The sequence below is a fragment of the Urocitellus parryii genome, chromosome 3 (assembly GCF_045843805.1).
Source record: "Urocitellus parryii isolate mUroPar1 chromosome 3, mUroPar1.hap1, whole genome shotgun sequence".
Classification (NCBI taxonomy): domain Eukaryota; kingdom Metazoa; phylum Chordata; class Mammalia; order Rodentia; family Sciuridae; genus Urocitellus; species Urocitellus parryii.
This window is the reverse complement of record NC_135533.1, coordinates 71,832,473-71,853,904: the sequence shown is the minus strand read 5'-3', so window position 1 is coordinate 71,853,904 and position 21,432 is coordinate 71,832,473. Positions and strand designations below refer to the sequence as shown.

The window sequence follows — 21,432 nt, the reverse complement described above, 5'->3', positions numbered from 1 at the left end:
AAAATACAAGAGCCAAGTGTATCATAGTCACAATTCCAATATGGAAACTGAAATCAGAAACTGATAATAGAAATGAAGTATTAAGAACAGAAAGCAAGGCAAGAAAATGCTGAGTAGATGCTTACTTTTAAAATAGAGGCATGGAGTTAGTAAGAATGTTTCACAGAAATGAACACAAGTTCGTGAGGTACAAAGGCAAGGAAAAGATATTACAGGTAGAGAGATAATATGAATTAAGATTAGAGTAAGCAGAAGGTGATATACTTTTTCAAAATATGCAGAGATAATGGGAGTGAATCATTCAGATTATTTTAGGTTTTTAGAATCACCAGCCATCTGTCTGAAGAGTAGAAGGTACTCCACTGACCACAGAAAGAACTTAAATGCAGTGATGTTGGTGATATTAAAAATCTTCCATCATTAGATTCTTGACTTAAGATACCGAACAAAACATTTGCTATGTAATTGCTCTAAAATAAACAGCTATTAACCTGCTATCCAGATTTAGGGCTCAAAAGTATCTTGAGTAAAGGACATCCCAGAGAGCAGTTTGAACCTTGCCCATCCCTTTCTATGAATAGATTATCATCAGATGCTAATGTGTGCTACTATTTGTGTATATATACATGTATACTTCCAATAATCTGAGTAGTCTCGAATTTTAGTACCTGTTTGTAATCTGGCTTTCAAATTAATTCAAAGAGATACATCAACTCATATTAGGTTACTGGAGAGGAACACTTGAAAATTCAGGGAATTATCCTACATGAATTTATTAATCTGCAAATTACAAATTATTGCAGATAAGACTATTTTTTTAATAACTCTCCAAACAGACACATTTTATTTCATTTCACAAGGTTTCTTCTGCTGTCTAGTTGACACTTTATTTATTTATTTGCAATTTACCTTGTTTATCTTTTCCTGAGAGTTTAATCCCAATTATACCAACTTCTAATCCCTATCTTTTTTTTAAAAAATTTTTATTGTTGGTTGTTCAAAACATTACATAGTTCTTGACATATCATATTTCACACTTTGATTCAAGTGGGTTATGAACTCCCATTTTTACCCCGTATACAGATTGCAGAATCACATCGGTTACACATCCACTGTTTTACATATTGCCATACTAGTGTCTGTTGTGTTCTGCTGCCTTTCCTGTCCTCTACTATCCCCCCCTTCCATCCCCTCCCATCTTCTCTCTCTACCCCATCTACTGTAATTCATTTCTCCCACTTGTTTTTTATTTTTTTCCCTTTCCCCTCACTTCCTCTTGTATGTAGTTTTGTATAACCATGAGGGTCTCCTTCCATTTCCATGCAATTTCCCTTTTTAATCCCTGTCTTAATTCCTAGATTTTATTAACCACTTTTAAAATCATCTTTCCAGGGCTGGAGTTGTGACTCAGCAGTAGAGCATTCACCTAGCATGTGTGAGGCCCTGGGTTCGATCCTCAGCACCACATAAAAATAAATAAAGTATTGTGTCCAACTACAACTAAAAAAATGAATATTAAAAAAATAATCTTCCCAGTCTCCAAAATATTTCACTATGAGAAAAAAGGGTTTGCAACTTTTAGTTAAGAAACAAATATTTTTTTGTGGAAGTCCCTGAATAATACTGTTGTTTTCACCAATGGAGCTAATTGGAGAAATCAGAATACTGTAAATTGATGTCATTTTTTCTTTCCTAATGAAATGGAAACTAGTCTTTTATCTAGTTTTTAAAGTAACAGACTAGATTATTTTTTCCTCTTAAAATAACCTATTTGAAGCAAATACACATGCAAGTAGGAAGGAATACCTAAGTTGTAAACTGATCAACTGAGAGATTCTTTGAATTATCAAAGTCCTACAGTTCTCTTGATTCCAGTAATCAATTTAAAATAGTACCACAATGGTATGCTTCTTTACTTTCATAAATGAAAGGAGACATCATTCATGTTAAAGAAAAATAATAAAAAACTTTCATAGGCAATGAAGTAATCTATTATAGTAAGTTCTCAAGATGGGGTGGGGGAATAGAAGTATAGAGAGAAAGAAAGATAAAAAATCTGAAAAATTGCTATCTAACATCAGGGCCAGATAGTGCTCATCAGAGATTTCAGAGCTATCACAAAACATGCAATTTATCATTAAAAAGATCAGATACTTTTGAAATTTGGATAAGGATGACCCTGACTTATATATTATGACAAACCAGAATAAAGGATTTGCAGTAGATGTGCAAGCAAGTTTAAAATAACAGAAAAATTAAAATGACAAACCAGCATTTCCCCTTTCTGGTTTATCATACTAAACTATTCCAACTAACACATCAACTATTTAAAAGAGTTTTAAAAAACTGTGAGTATACATGTACACACACACATAAATTTTTAATACACACAATTGGACCGCTATCCAAATCCCAAAAGATATAAGGTCTTGTTTGAAAACTCTTAGATTTGTATAAAATCTGGAAACACTTAATATAAATGAAAACAGAAATATAAAATTGCAGGAGTATCATGGCCATTTATAATCACAGAAGCGATATTAGCGGAGACATTCCTTGGAAATAAGAAAAACATGACTTAAAAATTAAAAGTGCAGATTTTCACACAACAGAGTTAAGTGTGCACTCAATGAACAGACTTAACTCTTTGATCTGTCCCTTTTAGATTGTTCTAATGTGGGACTCACACTTTAGGTACGGTTATAAGTAAGGGAGAAAAAGAAAAGCCTCAGTTATTTTTGTGGCTGAGAGGGAGTAATTAGTGGGACCAATTTAGGGTGTCCTGAATGAGATCCACTTTCATTTTGGGCTTGTTCATATACTACAGAGAAATTATGGCTGGATATTGAGCTGGAAGTTTATATGATAGTTTATACATTTTAGAAAGATTTATTCAGCTTGGCATCCAGGTAGAACTGCATAAGGAATATGTTCTATTAACTAGTCTCCTAACAGCCTGCCCTACTTCTATATCCATTCCCATATTAGGACTGATACAAAGGCAGTTTCTACTCAGCAAATCTGACTCACTCACCTAAAAACTCCTTATTATGCAGAGGAAAACCCTGTTCTACAGTATGGCCAAGGTGCTATGTAATACAGCCCTTACTCTATTCTCCAGCCTTGTCTCTAACTCCATAGGTTTGTTTAAGCACTGGTAAAATGCAGGTGTAGGATATCCCCCAACTTTTTCTCATACAGCTTCCTCTGTCAGGAAGGGCTACTTCTTTTGGCCACCTGGCAAAGGCTTCTACCTATGCATCATCTCTTCATGAAGTCTACCCTAATCCCCCAGATAGATTAATAACAGGAAGGAAAATCAAGATAAGTTAATCTTGCTGCTTCAGTGTGACTTTTTTATCGCATTTCTGCATTATTTTTCTATACTAGAAAAGTGGTTCCTTCAAGATAAGAATTTTGTCTTCCTGTTTTTTTGTGCCTTCAGTGCCAAACACATAATTAATGCTTTTTAAATGCTTGCTGAAACTCAAATTCCAGAATATCAAAGATGTCCTTTTTGTCTTAGGGATAATTGTTTATGAGCTCTCTTATTTTTTACTGGTGAGATTCTATTTACTGCTTTTGGAGACCACTTTGCCTAATAGAGAATAAAGACCCAAGTCTATTAGAAATCCAAAATCGGGTAAGTAAGGGCAGAGAACACTACGTAATTTCTTATAAGTTCATTATCAAACATAATATTTTGTTCTGGGCTGGGGTTGTGGCTAAGTGGTAGAATGCTTGCCTACCATGTGTGAGGCACTGGATTATATAAACAAACAAATAAATAAATAAAGGTCCATCAATAACAATAAAAGTTTAAAAAAACAACAACAACAACAACATAGTATTTTGTTCAATTTTATCTTCCACTACATCTCTATGGAGACTGCAGCTTTTAGAAGAGATTCTGAAATGTCCCTGGATGGCAACTTGCTCTTTTTTTTGCAAGAACACCAGGTGCCAACAAAACCAGGAAAAGGTAAGGAAGGAGTCTCCTCTAGAGCCTTTGGACAGAATATGACCCTGTTTATGTCTTGATTTTGTATTTCTGGCCTTAAGACCTGTCAGAATAAATTTCCTAAATACTAAGATGCATTTGTGGTAATTTGTTACAAGCAAACCTAGGAAACAAATACAGTATGTACAACTGAACTATTAATATGAAAATGTGTCTCTCTATAAGCGGTCAACTGATTTTTCCAGGTAAATATTAACTACATAGTTTACAAAAAAATATGTAGGTACTGCAGCCTGCAGTTCAGGAATGGCTATACATAAAAGGTGACATTCATGTTAAGATATGAAGTATGACTTTACCCAAAAGAGATATATATTTAAAATGACAGCCACAATGTTTATGAAGTATAAATTATGAAGAACATAAATTTAAAAAATCATATACAGCACATAAACATATGAAAATGTGTTTGGATTTCCACAAGTCTAAATGAATCTCATAGCAGGATTCAAGATCTGCTAATATTGATAAAGTTGTAATTATTCTTGATATCTATAAATAAGATGTATTCAGAATCTGATTCATTCATTTATTGCCACAAACTGTAGTGCAAACACATTTTCAGGCAAAGGTGATAAGACAAAAGTGAGCAATCCAGTTGTCTCATTTATAAGCCTTGCTTAAATCAGTCTACTAGGAAACCACTTTTAATGTAAGTAAGAATCTTGAAGAAATGGAAATTTTCCAGTTGGATCTGAATATTGCCAACTAGAAGTGAATAACAATGGGTCCCATGAATCATTTTGAAGCTGTTTTAAACAACCTTTCACTAAAATATTCCTCTATATCACACTAGCTGTGGATTTCACATCAAAGTGAATTCATCATTTAATTAATAAACAATAATAGAAAAACTGACATCTCTGACATTGGTGTCATATACAAACAAAAAAAATTGCAACTAACCTACATTCTTGAAGTCAATGAAAGCTGATAGAAGAATGCAAATTAAAATTTTATCCTGCTAAATAATGTATTAAATAGCTACGGTTACCTGACTTAAAAAGTACAGGCTTGAGTACTATGGAACTGTGGTCAAAAATTGCTTACTTAGAAAACTCCTTTTTTATCATATAATAGTCAAATTCTAATTTAAATATACTAAGAAAGTAACATTAAAATAAAGAAACAGGGCTGAGGGTATAACTCAAGTGATAGAGCACATGCTTATTAGCTTCCTGGGTTCAATTCCTAGCATAAGAAAAAGGGGGGGGGGACAGGGAGAGACAAAAAGAAAAGAAAAATGGACACTGATTTGAAGACCAAATGTTCTTATGTTATGCTAAAGTGGTCAGCTTTGTTTATACAAATATTTATTTCAATAATATCTTGGGTATTTCAAACAACTCTGGCATCCTGGATATAATGGGAAAAGATACTCTTTAAAGGATGTTGCATCTGTTAGAGGCAGAAAAAATATACTATTTCCTGTGTGTTCACCTTGTGTTTAGTCTCCTACATTTATTTTCTTCCCATCAAAGGCATGAGGTAAAACAGGAAAGCTGTAAAGGTAAGCAACAATAGTTATTATAGAAACAGGGTGAATGATCTTTTCTTGGAGATATTTATAGATGGGTAACTGTTTGGGATGTCTAAATTCTTAATAAGGAGAAGATCCTGTTTAACATTTCCCAAATTAAATTCCATGGAACACTAGCAATCCTGTGAAATGTTAATAGGCTTTAAGGAAAAGGTAGTGATAGTCAAATATTTGGGAAACTCACAGAATATTTCTCTTTTGACAGTCACAAAAATTAGAATAAATTACTAAAGTAAGAAAGCTCTTACAGTATTTGCAAACTGTTTGATCAAGAAATTCTCTTCATGTAAAACTGTTTAATATTTTTCTGCCTGATAGTTCTATGTATTCCTGGAATACTGTCCCTAAAAACATAAATAACATACTAAAATTATGTTAACCCTACCTACTTCAATCACATGGTGAACAAAAAAACCATAAACTTCTGTGAAAACATTTTAAAAGCATGATAGCAAAAAAATGCATTTCCTTTCGGTCTATTACTTGAAGGTTTTAGCTTAATTCACTGAGGCTGTAAGAACATGTCAATTTGCATGGTTGGATATACTTTGTCTTTCATGTAAAATACATGTGAGGCACTGGGTTTGATCCTCAGCACCACATAAAAATAAAGAAAGATATTTTATCAACAACTGAAAAAATAAAGAGAGAGAGAGAGAATCTTTATATGAAATCAGCTCTGTCCCAACACATTTTTCTAATCTCAGGAACTTCCTTATAGGACTGAGTTAGTTATCTATCACCTGACTTTATTAACAAGGTCATAGCCCCTCTCCTTTTGGATGTGACAATGAAGAGTTAACCCCAATTGCTTTAGAAAGCCTTCCTAATGACTAAGGTTATCCATAATTCCTAGTTTAAAAATTCTACACAGTGAGTTCCAGGTTGGAAAGATGGCAGAATAAGAAGAGGTCTTCTGCAAATATTATACCCTCCCCATAGCAAAAACAATTTCACAGCCATCTATGAATAAAAGTGCCTTGAGGAGAGTCCTGGGATTCAGGTAGGAATCCCCTTTGGAGGGTCATTTTGAGAAAACAGATCTGCTGCCACATGGCTGACTCATGAACTGTGGTCTTGGTTCCAGACCTGGAAAGGCTTCATCCCCTGTGGACTTGGCTATAGCCCCAGCTGGCTTTGGACTCTACTAAAATCATCTACACCAAGGGACCCAAGAAGAGTCATACACACTAGTGATTAGGGAGACAGGCTTGCCCATTTTGGTGTTAGCTGGGGACCTTGAAAAAGCACTCTGATGTGGTTCTAGCCCCTCTTGGCTATGATCCTAGATTAGTCTTGCTTGAACAAGGATGCAGAGGGAGACACATCTATCTGAATTCCATAGGCAGTCTTGCCAAACCTCAGACCGACAGAATATTTTGAAATGGTTCTGAATCTGGGACTTAACCCCACTCAGCTGGAGACTCAGAATAGTGCTGGCCAGCCACAGACTAGCTGGGAGTCATGCTTGTGCATGTTCCTATGGCAAATTTGGTGAACTCAGTTCCACAGCAACAACTAGAAGAACAATAGAAAAGGATTAACTAGGAATTGCTTTTGGGGGGCAAAAGAGAACACCAAATTGACCAACTTTTAGCTAGGCCATGTCAAAAAAAAAAAAAGAGTAAAGTCTCAAATACATAAAATTAGAAATGAACATTAGAACTGATAACACAGAAATATAAAGGATTATAAGAGACCCCTGTAAACAACCATATGCCAGCAAATTGGAAACTCTAGAAGAAATGGATAAAATTCTAGACACACGTAACCTACCCAATGTGAATTACAAATATAATTGGAATAGACCAATAGTATATGAGGAAGTTGAATTAGTAATAAAAAATTTTCTTTCAAAGAAAAGCCCCAAACTCCTGATTCCACTGCTGCATCTGGCCAATATTTAAAGAAGAACTAATAATAACATTTTTCAAACTCTTCTAAAAAAACTGAAGAGAAGGGAACACTTCCAAATTCACATTATGAAACCTGCATTATTCTGATACCAAAACTAAATAATGACACTATAAGAAAAGAAAATTAAAGGCCAATATTCCTGATAAACACAGATGCAAAAATTCTCAACAAAATATTAGTAAGCAAAATTCAACAGCACATTAAAAAAATCATTTATCTTGACCAACTGCAATTTATTTCACAGATACAAGAATGGTTTAACTCATGTGATTCTATAAATGTGACACATCACATTAACAGAATGAAGGATAAAACCCATATGATCATCCTAACAAATGCAGAAAAAGCACTTGACAAAATTGAACATCCTTTTTATGATAAAAATCTCAACAAATTACACATAGAAAGAATGTTAGAAACACAGTAACATGCTATATAGGACAGACCTTCAGTTACTCAATGGTGAAAAGTTGAAAGCTTTTTCTCTAAATCAGGCACAAGACAAGGTTGCTCATTCTAGACATCATTGTTCAACATAGTACTGGAAGTTCTAGTAGGGCAAATGTGCAAGAAGCAGAAAAAAAATTCATCCAAACTGAAAAGGAAGACTTTTTGCAGATAACATGATGTGTATATACAGAAAACCCCTAAAGATTCTGAGTTTGGTGGTACACGCCTGTAATCCTAACTGCTCCAGAGGCTGAGAGAGGAGGATTGCGTGTTCAAAGCCAGCCTCAGCAAAAGCAAGGCAATAAGCAACCCAGTGAGACCCTGTCTCTAAATAAAAAAAATACAAAATAGGGTTGGAGATGTGGCTCAGTGGTCAAGTGCCCCTGAGTTCAATCCCCAGTACCCAAACAAAAACAAAACAAAACAAACCCTTAAGGATGCCATCAAATTAACAACAACTTTCAGAACTGATAAATGAATTTCGTAAAGTAGCAGAATACAATTCAATGCAAGAAAATCTTATCACTTCTATATACAGAATTTACTGTCTGAAAAAAAAATCTCATTCAAAATAGTACAAAAAATGCTTAAGAATAAATCTGACCAAAGAGAAAGAACATCATTTGTAAACTGAAAACTATCAAACACTGATGAAAGAAACTAAAAGCACATATAAATGGAAATATTTTCCATATCCATGAATTGGAGTAATTAAGACTGTTAACATGTCCATACTACAGAAAGTGATCTACAGAGTCAATGTAATCTATATCAAAATTCCAAAGCTATTGTTCACAGAAATAGAAAAAAAACAATACTTTTTTCTATGTGTAATTAGTTACACATGGTGTAATTAGTTACACATGGTAGTGGGATGCATTTTGACACATCATACATAAAATGGAGTATAACTTCTTAATCTTCTGGTTGTACATGATGTATAATTACACAAGTCATGTAATCATATAAGCACATAGGGTAATAATGTCCAATTCATTCTACTATCCTTCCTACCCCCTTACCCCCTCCTTTCCCTTCATTCCCTGCTGCCTAATCCAAAGTATATATTTTTTCCTAGGTCCCCCACCTGGCCACCACCACTTATTGTGAATTAGCATCTGCATGTCAGAGAAAACATTTGGCCTTTGTTTTTTTGGGAATGGCTTATTTCACTTAGCATGATATTCTCCAGCTCCATCCATTTACTTGAAAATGCCATAATTTCATTCTTCCTTAAGGCTGAGTAATATTCCATTGTGTATATGTACCACATTTTCTTTATCCATTCATCTTTTGAAGGTCATCTAGATTGGTTCCATAATTTGGCTATTGTGAATTAAGCTGCTATAAACATTGATGTGGCTGGGTCACTGTAGTATGCTGATTTTAAGTCCTTCGGGTATAAATGGAGGAGCGAGTGGGATAGCTGAGTAAAATGCCAGGTCCATTTCAAGTTTTCTGAGGAATGTCCATACTACTTTCCAGAGTGGTTCCACCAATCTGTAGTCCCACTAACTATGTATGAGTGTACCTTTTCCCCCCACATCCTCACCAACATTTGTTGTTATTTGAATTCTTGATAACTGCCATTCTGACTGGAAATATTAGTTTGGATTTGCATTGGAGATATTGAACCTTTTCTCATATATTTGTTGACCATTCATATTTCTTCTTCTGTGAAGTATCTGTTCAGTTCCTTTGCCCATTTATTTTATTATTTTTTTTTGGTGTTTTCTGAGTATTTTATATATCCTGGAGACTAATGCTCTATCCTAGATAGAGCACATTTTCTTAATCCATTCATTCTTTGATGTGCATTTGGGTTAATTCCATATCTTGACTATTGTGAATAACATTGCTGAGAACATAAGAGTACAGGTATGTCTTTTACCCACTGGTATTTATTTACTCTGGTATTATACCCAGAATAAAACTATTAGGTCACATGGTAGTTCTATTTTTAATTTTTTGAGGATCCTCCACCTATTTTCCATAATGACTGTGCCAATTTACATTACTAAGTGCTCCCTTTTCTCCACATTCTTTCCAACACTTGTTATCTTTTGTCTTTTTGATAATAGCCACCCTACCAGACATAACAGGATATTTCTTTATGGTTTTAACTTGCATTTCCCTGATGATAAGTGATACTTACAGCATTTTTCCATATAGTTTTTGACTTTTAACTTTTGTTGTTTTAAAACAACTTTTCCTAGACCAGTATCAAGAAACTTTCAATGAAAAAAAGAAGATGCTTTTATCCTTTATCCTTTTTATTTCCACCCCCCCACCCACACCCCCTGCTCAAGGATTTATATTTTCAGGTCTTGTGTTTAAGTCCTTCATCCATTTTGGGTTGATGGTTGATGTTTTTATATGGATAAGTGTCAAATCTCTGGGGTTTTTTTTTTGCATGTACCAGTTTTTTCAGGACCATTTATTGAAGAGACTGTCTTTCCCCATTGTGTTTTCTTCGTACCTTTGTCAAAGATCAGTTTGTTATCAGAGTCCTAGGCCAGAGGCTCAACTCTGGGGATCCCAACAAATCAGGCCTAACCACTTGCTCCAAAACCAGTGGAAAAAGTAACGGTGAGAAGCAGGAAAGGAACTTTAACCAGTATACTTGTTCTAGGAAGACTAAGTGTACCAGAATTTCTTGCCCTGCCTTCAGGGATAGTAATGTGAGCCCTCAGATTATATAGAGAGAGAACCAGAAGTATTCACAGTCAAGTAGTCTTGGCAAAACTGTGGCTTGGCTGATCATTATCTTGAGATGGTCAGGTTGTTGCCTGATGAAGAGTTTTGCTCATCACAGATGTTTATCTATCAGACTTATTCTTGGAATCCAAGGTGTGAGGCTCAGAGCAGAAGAGACAGATGCAGAGATGCCAAGTGTTCTACATTTGTAGTCACAAGTGAAGAGTAAGTGTTTTTAGCAAAAGCAGCCTCTAGATTCTTGTTACAAGTTGATTATAAATGAGTAGATTTATGTATGGATTCTCCATTCATTACATTGATCTGTATGTCTGTTTTTTTCCCCCAGTGGAATGCTGTTTTGATTACTAGAACTTTTTTTTTTTAATTTTCTTTTAATTTTTTTTTTAGTTGTCAATAGACCTTTATTTTATTTATTTATATGCGGTGCTTAGAATTGCCTAGCCTCACACATGCTAGGCAAGCGCTCTACTACTGAGCCACAACCCCAGCCCCGATTACTAGAACTTTGAGTATAATGATCTCATTTGTATGAAACCTGAAAAAGTCAAACTCTGGAAACAGGGTGTTACCAAATGCTGGGGGCCAGAGGATAGGGGGTGTGTAGACGTTGGTCAAAGGATACAAAATTTTAGACAGGATGAATAAGTTTATATCTACTGTAGAATGCTGGCACTATTATTAATAAAAATATATCATTATTATATTAAATGGCTAAGAGAATAGATTTTAAATTATTGTCACCATAAAATAAAAAAGAGTCTGTGAGATAATGCATATCGAATTAGCCTGGTTTAGCCATTCCAAAGTGTACATCAAAACATCATGTTAAACATGATGAATGAATATAGTTTTTGTTGATTAAAAAAAATCTAAAAACCAAACAAAGGGCATACTATTAAAGTTTAGTGTGGGTCTTCATTATGACTTGTATCAGCTAGTATTCATGAATGCTAATGCATCTTTCCCTTTCCAAGTTCGTGTACATAATTTAGCTTTGATATTGTTATTTCCCTTCCCACAAAGCTTTACTTATTTTACCTCATAGTTGTTGCAGATTTTTATGTCCTTTTTTAAAAACTGTGTTAGTATTACTTAAAAAGAATTTAGTACTAAACTGTCTTTGAGCAAGATTAGGATGCACGAAATACTCATAAATATTCGTCAAAATAGAACAGTCTTAAGTCAATGAACATCATTTGTGATGGTTTAGTGAATATTTTTCTAGTCTGGAAAAAAAGTTAACACATTAGTTTTTACTGACTTGTGCATTATAGTTAGAAATATTACATTTGAGAAAATTTACTACAGTGTTTCGAAGTATGGACTTAGAAAATCCAATTTTCTGCACCTGAAGATTCCGTACCACTTATCATTGGTTTTGTTATCAGATGTGGTGTCTTCAGTGCCAGTCATATAAGATGTGTTTATTGTTAGTACTGAAGCACTCTGAACAAACTTTGTGAGTTGGCTTTTGGAAATTCACTGACTATACCTGTGCGCTGAGAATTCTAGGTTTCCAGCTCCTGGAGTGTGAGAAGACAAATACCCATCTAAATGCCACTGATCAATATACCGCTTCTGTTTACCTTTTAAGCGGTATGAGGAACAGTGTTATACCATGTGAGGATTAGGTGATGAAAGGCTATAAATCAACTTTTGGACTGAGAAAGCAGGGTGAATTGATTATGCAACGAATTATAGTAAGCTTCATATCCTGCAGAAATCAAGTTCCAACATATGAAACTAGATGACTTAGCTTCAATTTTCATTTCTATACTTTTCCAGTGCCCCCACTTATATATAATCTATATATCATTTTCTCTAAGTAGAATAAATAGACTTGATACTTGCTGTATATGTCCTTCATTTTTCTGTTGTTGCCTAGGTCTATAATGCTTTTTCATTGTTTATACAAATTCATTCTTATTAGCCTCAAAGCCCAGTACCAATGGGTAATAATCTCTTCCTGGTTCAACTCTACATAACTCTGACATTCCTTAGCATCTTCTACTCTGTAATACAGTTACTTCTGTACCTCTCATGGTTTTTAGGCCATAAGATCTGTGATGGAAAGACCAAAACTATTTTTATCCTTTTATTCGATAGCATCAAGAATATATAAGCTTGCACACAGCGGATAAGAAGGTCTGATTGCATTAAGTCTCAGTTCTATCAATAGTTCTCAGATCTGCACTGTTTATAATAATTGGAAAGGAGTGGGATGGGGTGAGATGGGATGCATCCTCATGATTTTGGAGTGATGGGCCCTAGGTCATAAACTGGTAGTGGTTCTCAGCTAATTTTCTAACTTGGTATACATGATTAATGACCCACACATGTGCAACTAATTCTCAAGGAAATAACCTAGACTTGTTTTTTCCTTTTTATAGACCTTTGGGTATCTATAATGTGGGCTTCCTAACTATAAATTCAATTTTTCTTTCTTTTATTGATACTGGGAAGATGCAGTTGAAAGGATGTTAGTACAATCTAATTCTCTCATTTACAATCAGAAAATCTTAACCAGAAGTACAAAGGGCTTATCTAAAATTAGTCAGTTAGAAGCAGCAATTGTATTAAAACGCAGGCCTTCTTATTCCTTGTCCACTAAACTTTTCACTAACCCATATTTTCTATGATAACTGTTGCTAAAAAACTCTGTGTCCCAGTTGGCTATTAGCATTATTTTCTTTTTAAAAAATATTTAATTGATTTTATTTTTTAAATACATGACAGTGGAATGCATTGCAATTCTTATTACACATATACAGCACAATTTTTCATATTTGTTTGTATATAAAGTATATTCACACCAATTCATGTCTTCATACATGTACTTTGGATAATGATGTCTATCACATTTCACCATCATTGCTAACTCCCTGCCCCCTCCCTTCCCCTCCCACCTCTCTACCCTATCTAGAGTTCATCTATTCCTCCCATGCTCCCCCTCCCTATCCCATTATGGGTCAGTCATCTTATATCAGAGAAAACATTTGGCATTTGTTTTTTTGGGATTGGCTAACTTCACTTAGCATTATTTTCTCCAATGCCATCCATTTACTCCGTTTACAACCATTACTTACTACTATGAGTGGGTGCAGACTTACAAAGCTTTCAAAAGTTATTCATAAACCAATTTGTAAGAAATTCTAATGGTGCTTTCCAACTCTCTCACCTTTTCCTTTCTCTTTCCCGCTCCATTTGAGGAAATTAGTTGTGCTTTAGCAAAGATAGCTTGATTTATATTATGTTACAGTTCAACAACAGTTTCTGCTAATAATTGCTTTATAATGGTAATTACGATTAACTGTGTACAAGATATTTTCTTTTCTAATTGGCTATTACTGGTGAATAGCAAGTTGTTACACAACTGAAGGCTATGTTAAATAAATAACCACAATTACAATTCTGAGGTCTTTAATGGTAAACCAGCAAATATAAGTATTTGGATAAAAACATTTTTTTTTTCTTTTTTAAGGGCAGGGTCTCTGTCATTAATTTCAGGGAGGGGAAGGTTCATGTTTCAGTTAAGAAAAAACAGGAAATAAGGGCAGTGTTAGAGAAACCAGGAGATAGAATGTGAATTTTATTTTTTTTAAAAATAAGCACATTTAAAATCCTTGGTATGCTAAGGTCCTCAGATAATTCTAATGGAAGATTCTAATGGATCTACTTCTTTCAAGTATGATAAGGAAACATGATTCTCTCCAATTAACTCCGGTAAGACAGGAATACCAAGCCTTGTCAACGACATTGAAATGTCCCCGTTGATAAAGCCAGAATTATTTTTCATTTGTGTCCCTTGGAGCACCTCACACAGAGTTGGTCCACAGGTACCAATCAATACTAAATGCCATCACAATATGACACTATCCCTGAGGATGAAGTCAAAATGTATATGATAGTCCTTGGCTTTAAGGGGTTTGCATACATAACCAGGGAATTGTCTTGATTCTAGCTCTAATGTATTTTTTTCTGTCTTTTGAGATGGAGTCTCGGAGTCTCAAAAGTCTCACTATGTTACTCATTAACTCTCAATTCTTCTGCCTCGGTCTCCCAAATACTTTTTATGTTCTTTGATTAGTCTATATCACTTTAAAATTATATCCAGACTTTGGTAGTAGTAGCAACAGGAGCAGCTATGATAATAATCAGATCATATGATTTGCTCAAGATAACAGAGCTTTTAATAGTCCCTTTTGATTCCAGTTTGTCTCATTTCAAAGCCTGTACTTCTACCCACCATTGCCTCTTGTAATAGACCTTCATCAGTAGCATTATTCATCCCTGTTTTTCATCACATCAAGAATGCTGTCACTTACACCACCTGTTATGGTTTGGATCTGAAATAACCCCCAAAGGATCTTATGTTGAAGGCTTGGTCCCCACTTTAGCAATGTTCAGAGGTTAGACTTTTAGGAAATGATAAGGATAGAGCTTTCAAATCCTATCAGTGGATTTCCACTGATGAATTCATAATCTGAATGTACTATCAGGAGATGGACTATTGGAAGATGGTGGAAACTGTAAAAGTTGAATAATAATCTTCTTCTTCTTCTTCTTCTCCTCCCCCTCCCTCCCTCCCTCCCTCCCTCTCTCCGCCCCCCCCCTCTGTCTTTTCCTGGCTGCTATGGATGTATGTCAGCACTTTTCTTTCCTCTTCCACCATGTTTCCACCTCACCATAGGTGTGAAAGCAATGAAGTCAGCTGACCATGGACTGAAACCTCTGAAACCATGAGCCAAAATAAACTTGTGTCCTTTAAGTTGATTTTTATCAGATACTTTGTCATATCAACAAAAAGCTGACTAACATATCACCTTACTCAACTGTCTAATGATACCAGCACTATTTTCCTGATGATATTAAGGCTCAGAGAGGTTACATAATTTTTCTCAAGTTTACACTAATACAAATAGAAAATCAGGGTTTGGGATTCAAGTCTTCTGACTCCTATTCCAGTTTTTCTTTCCATATGTTTTATTTAGTTAATATATTTATTATTTAAAATACACTACCTGCAGAGAAAGCCTCACAGAATCCTACTTGGTATTACTTAAAATATTCTATCACTTTTCAATTGTTGATTCCCCCTTCTCCCATTAAATCCTACTTAGCTTTAGAAAACTTTTCTTGGTTTCTAGGGCTAAGAACAACAATACAACCCCAGTTGACTCTCTCACAAATGAATGCTCTTGGTCACAATGAATATTAAGTTGAGATGTAAACAGAAACAGAAGACACATCAGTCATATCCATCACAACTTTTGAAAAAAGCTCCCCTGCTCATCTTTGGATCAAGTAGGTCAGTAGAACACACTTGTTTCAGCTAAAGGTGGCAAGTCTTGGGTATTGTCAGTGAAATGGCAATTCAATCAGTCCCATATATTTATTAGTAAGTCATAGCAACATGAACCCTAATTCTGTGTCAAAATTTCTAAGAAAAGCTAATAAGAGTATTTAAGATTCAGCTGTTGGTAATGACAGTTAATGTACATTGCCTGATTCTACATACCATAATTTATGTTTAGAAGAAAGTATTATCTCTATTACATGAACCTGATAAACATCACCAATTCAGTTTTTTTCAAGATGAAAGTATATGCACATGTGTTGTGAAGGGCAATGCTATTTGATTGTATGAACAATAGGTCTGTGTCAACATAATGAGAAGTATATGTAAATTCATTATCTGATAAAAGTACCCACACATGCTTCAAATGAAATCTGATCATGAAGTGCAAAAGGTATATCAAAATCATCATTTGTATCACCTCTGACATACATGCCAAAGATGTGCATATACTTATAACTGAAACAATAGTCACAATTTATTGAAGACCAAGCTACTATATCTACTATGTTCCTGAGTCATTTCAGCACACAGATATGATATTACTCTTATTTTAGAAGAGAAATTAAGGTTCAGATGTTAGCTGACCTGTGACTGGTAAGTAACTAGGATTTCATCACAGATTGGCCTTTGAATTTTTTCACTGTATCATACTGCCTTGTGCTAGTAACATTAGTTTTAAAACACATTTATGTTCAAGAAAGTCTATTTCAGACTTCATTGAATGGTAGTTACTATTACAAATCATTATACTAGTGCATAGGATAAAAGTTCTCTCTCAGTAAGTGATCTTGTACAAGTCACTCTTTGAATCAGTTTTCTCATTTATAAATAAAAGGGGATAATAATACCTCAGGGGTGGAAGCATTTGAAACAGTAGCTGGTAGAGTTAGTACTTAATAGATGTTAGCTATCATCATCAGCATCATTATTATAAGATCCCTTTTTATAATGGCTCCTCTCTTAGTATCCTATATAAGATGGGTCCTGTGCATTTATTATAGGAAAGTCAAAGAATGTTTTGTATTAAGTTCCCTTTCAAATTTATACCAAACAAGACTTAGAAGACTAGGTTTCTGCATTTCTCTTTCTTCTGTTACATTCTTTGGTTTATTAATTGCAAGGCCATCCCAGTATACAAGGTTACCCTCTTGAAGACTCAGTGAATGTGTGGGAGTGGGAAGGTGGCAGCACTATGTAGGGGTGAAGAATGATAAAGAAGATAATATAAAGGGCTTTCAGAACACATAGTTGGAATACCAGTACACAGCACTAAAAGATCCTCTGACAGCCCCCAAATTCCAAGAGAGCATTGGCAGCATAAGCAGTTATCACCAGCACATTCCTAAGTTTCCCCTGGGTTACACAATTTAGATTGTTCCTTAAGTGAATAGAGCATCAGAGAGCAGGCAGTTTTATAGTTCAATTGGGCATATCTTTATGAAGAAAGCAACAAATGTTTAATGAGGTCCAGCTTTATTATAGCAAATATGCTGGACTTTACTAAATACATAACTCAATAAAATAATCACAGTAATTCTGCAAGGTAGAACATGTAGTACACAATATATACTATATATTTTCATTAATGTGATAGCATATACAATAAATCTATGTTAAGCAGCTATTAAATATCAGAATTGAAATTTATATGTTTTCCAAAATAGAGTCTAGTCTGGTTTCCATTGTCATGCCAAATATATGAGAATGGACAATGCTGATAAATGGAAATAGGATGAGAACCTGTAGAAACTGGGTAACAGCTATACAGATGATGGAAGACAGATTTCAAGGTTTCATGTGTTGAGTCATTTGTTTATGGGTTGCAGGTTATAAAGTCCAGATCTAAAGCATCCTTTAAAAATGCAATCATTATATAAACAACACTAAGACTTTACTTTTAAAAAACAATGAAGAACTATATGGAAATGCTAACTATGATTAGTTATGACAGAAAATCGTTTTCCTGATATACTTTGTACTTCTAATTGGTATGCATGTTTCACAAGCATAAAATATCTACTAGTTTTTATTTTAATTCCTCTGCTTAAAATAGCTGCCATTCCAAATACTTTAAATAAATTTCAAACAGATTATAAACATTAAGCTGTTATGGAATGTTTATTACATGAACCTATGATAAACACTGGATAAATAAAAGTAGAATAAAACAACTCTTGTCTTCAAGAAGTTCACAGTCCAGTGCAATAGAAAAAGTTGTCAACAAATAACTATTTTGATATGGTAAATAGATAACAGACATATGGGAAAGGAAGCAGGTGACTGAAGGTGAGGCTAGAAAAGTAGATGAAATGTCACACGGAGAATATGGAGTTAGTTATAAATGTTGCTGAGTTAATGAAGATTTCAAGACTCATGAATATACTTGTTTTCGAATACAGATTAAGGGAGATAAAATTAAGACTTAGATAAAGGGGAAGGTTTTTCTACTGTTCAGACTAGAATACTGTTCTGATCAAACATTTATTAAACATTGACAATGTGCCAAGAACAGGATTGGGCAAACCAAAACAAGGTTTGGTTCTCAAAAGCATAATCCTAGAGGTGAGGGGACACAGGTTAAGTTAGCTGTGATGGTAAGGGTGAGAAACAGAATAGTGCTTGTAGAAATGAAGCAAAGGGACAGATTCAAAATATAGCTCAAGTACAGAAAAGTAAGACTTGGTAACTAACAGAATTCAGAATCTGAGGGCAAGACAGAAATCAAAGATGTTTTTAGCTCAGATTTGACTCTAAGTGCTACACTCCCCCACTTCTTCCAGAGACATCACAAATGAGATATTAAAGCCTCCAAAAGACAAACAATATAAATCCAAATATTACCATAAACATCATTTATCGGGCATATATTTGGAGAGAGAAAAGATTTTTGTCAGAATATTGCAAATAGAGGTACTAGTTAACAATTTCAGAAGAAATCATCCCAGTCATAAAATACTCCTAAAACTATTGTCAATACTAAACCATAGATATATTCTTATTGACTTCTTACTAGAAACAGCAAAAGAACAAATATCAGCAAGGTATGCCCAAGTGTGAGAGATGTTTTGCCTATTTATTATTATTATTTTTTTGTTTTGTGGTGCTAGGGATTGAACCCAGGGCCTTGTACATGCTAGGAAAGTCCCCAGCTAAGTTCCCAGCATCAATTTATTATCTGAAAATTTGGGGAACAATATGAAATCCGAATTCTGTTCAAATGTATGGAAAGCATTGTTGTAAAAGACTTGGTCTGAGATCCAATCAATTTAGGGCCCTTCCTGGAGACAGATGAAGCTGTAGGAAGCCAGGCAACAAAATGGTCTCAGTGAAGTTACCAGCTGTATCTGTCTACACATCACTCTGCGACTCATTCTAGAAGAATTTTGTAGAACTGCAAGTATTTCTATTAAAAAGTTCTTAGGTCTCTCTATCCCAGGATATCAAACATAAAGATTGAGATTTTAATTAGAGCTAGAGGGAAACCTCTTAAAGGTGGCAATTTTCAAGAAATTAAAAAAAATATTCAATTTTACAGAGAAAGATATACTTGATAACCTAAGTGTCTGACTAACCAAAATAATAAATATACTTCTAACATAATTATTTCACTTAAAATTTGCATCACACTTTGCTGGCTTTGAAAAGAATTTTGATAAAGTCACAGAATGACACATACATTATTAAGGGGAAAGCTTAATAAAAACTTTACCTTATAAGAATGACATAGAAACCAACCAATAAGCTCTCCTATTGACTGCGACAAGTCAATGAGAAGACTGGGTAGTTCTGAACCAGGGTAAGGAATTCTTTTATGTTACCAACACTGCAAATTCATTGGTATTCAATACTTCCGATGAGAACGAATTGAAGCCTAAAATTAAGCTTTCTATTTAGTTACAACAATCCAATAATCATTTAAATATCAGCCATAGATTAATGATTTCCTCACAGTTAGTGAGGATTTGTATATTACTGGCAAGAATATTATGCTGAATAACTTTTAAGAGGGAAATCTGGCATCTATCAAAATTTTAAAAATTCAAAAGTAACCTTGGATTCAACAATTCCTGACAAAATAAATAGCCACTAGACAAGGGTCTATGTATATAAAGATATTCACTGCAACAATACTGAAAAAGTAAAGCCACCTCTATGTTTGTTAATATGGGAATGGTTAAAGTATAAAACATCCATATTATGGAATCTGAGTGCAGTTCTTAAAAAAAAAAATAGAAACAACAAATATACTGATATGGAAGAGTTTTATGATAGATAACAAGAGAAAGAAGCAAGTTGCAGATCTTTGAATTTACTAAAATTATTCCTTTCTATTTAAAAATTGAAACCATATAAATGTCATACAAGAAAATGTCAAAAAAATCTATGCATCAAACTGTTACTGCTAATAACTTTGGTAATGAGACTGTATGGTGGAAGAACTTTTCCTCACACACCTCTGAATGAACTGAAATGTTTAAAATGAAACATATTTTTATAAAAATTATATACATCTATAAATATATATATTTCTTTTTGGCACCAGAGATTGAACCCAGGGGCACTTAGCCACTGAGTCATATCTCCAGTCCTTTTTATTTTTTATTTTGAGACAGGGTTTAGCTAAGTTGCTGGTGTTCAACTTGCCATCCTTGTGTCTCAGCCTCTCTAGCTGCTGGGATTACAGACATATACCCTTGGGCCTGGCAACATTCATAATTTTAAGATAATCAATGATTTTTGAGAATTGTATGATTTTGGAAAGCATATCCATGAGCTCAATTCAGAGATTTAATTTGATTAAAGATTCCATCTTTACTTCTTAAACTGGCAGCCTTCTGGAACTTTGAAGAATATGGAAATCCTAATAGTCTGTTAGTATTAGATAAGAGCTGAACATATGGTCAACCAATGAAAAAGGAGTGGGGTAAGTTTATATTTAACTCACAAGCCTATCAATTGATAAGTACTGAAATTAGAATTCCACCGATGGGAGTTGGGAAGAATCTGCACTTAAATCTCTGTGCTGTTGAGATAAAAACTTTATACTAAATGTTAATTTTGCTGTGAAGATAAAAAACAAAGAAGGCAGAAAACCTCAACAAAGACTGAGAACCAAATTTAAGTCCCAAATCATATCCATTAGAGAAAGACAATCTGTTACATTAAGTTATACACAAAGGCAAAAAAAAGGGGTGGGACAGGGAAAGACTTAAAAGGAGTCCCATACATCATCTACCTGCAGCTTTCAGAGTTTGATTCATGGTCACTACCAGTAGGTCAGAGGTCAACATAGCAGTGGGGTAGAGACCAAGTAGCTGTGACGGTTTTCATAACCCTCTTTAAGTGTTCTCTGAAGTCACAGGTGCAAATCTTCCACGTCCCAAGATGATTTCCTAGGCTCCACATTCAATATGGGAGAATGCACAG

General features: G+C 34.4%; 1 protein-coding gene across 1 annotated transcript in view; it reads right to left on the bottom strand.

Moving 5' to 3' along the window:
* Positions 1-21,432, bottom strand: part of Znf277 (zinc finger protein 277) — a 123,505-nt gene that overhangs the window by 101,421 nt on the left and 652 nt on the right. The window lies entirely within an intron of this gene.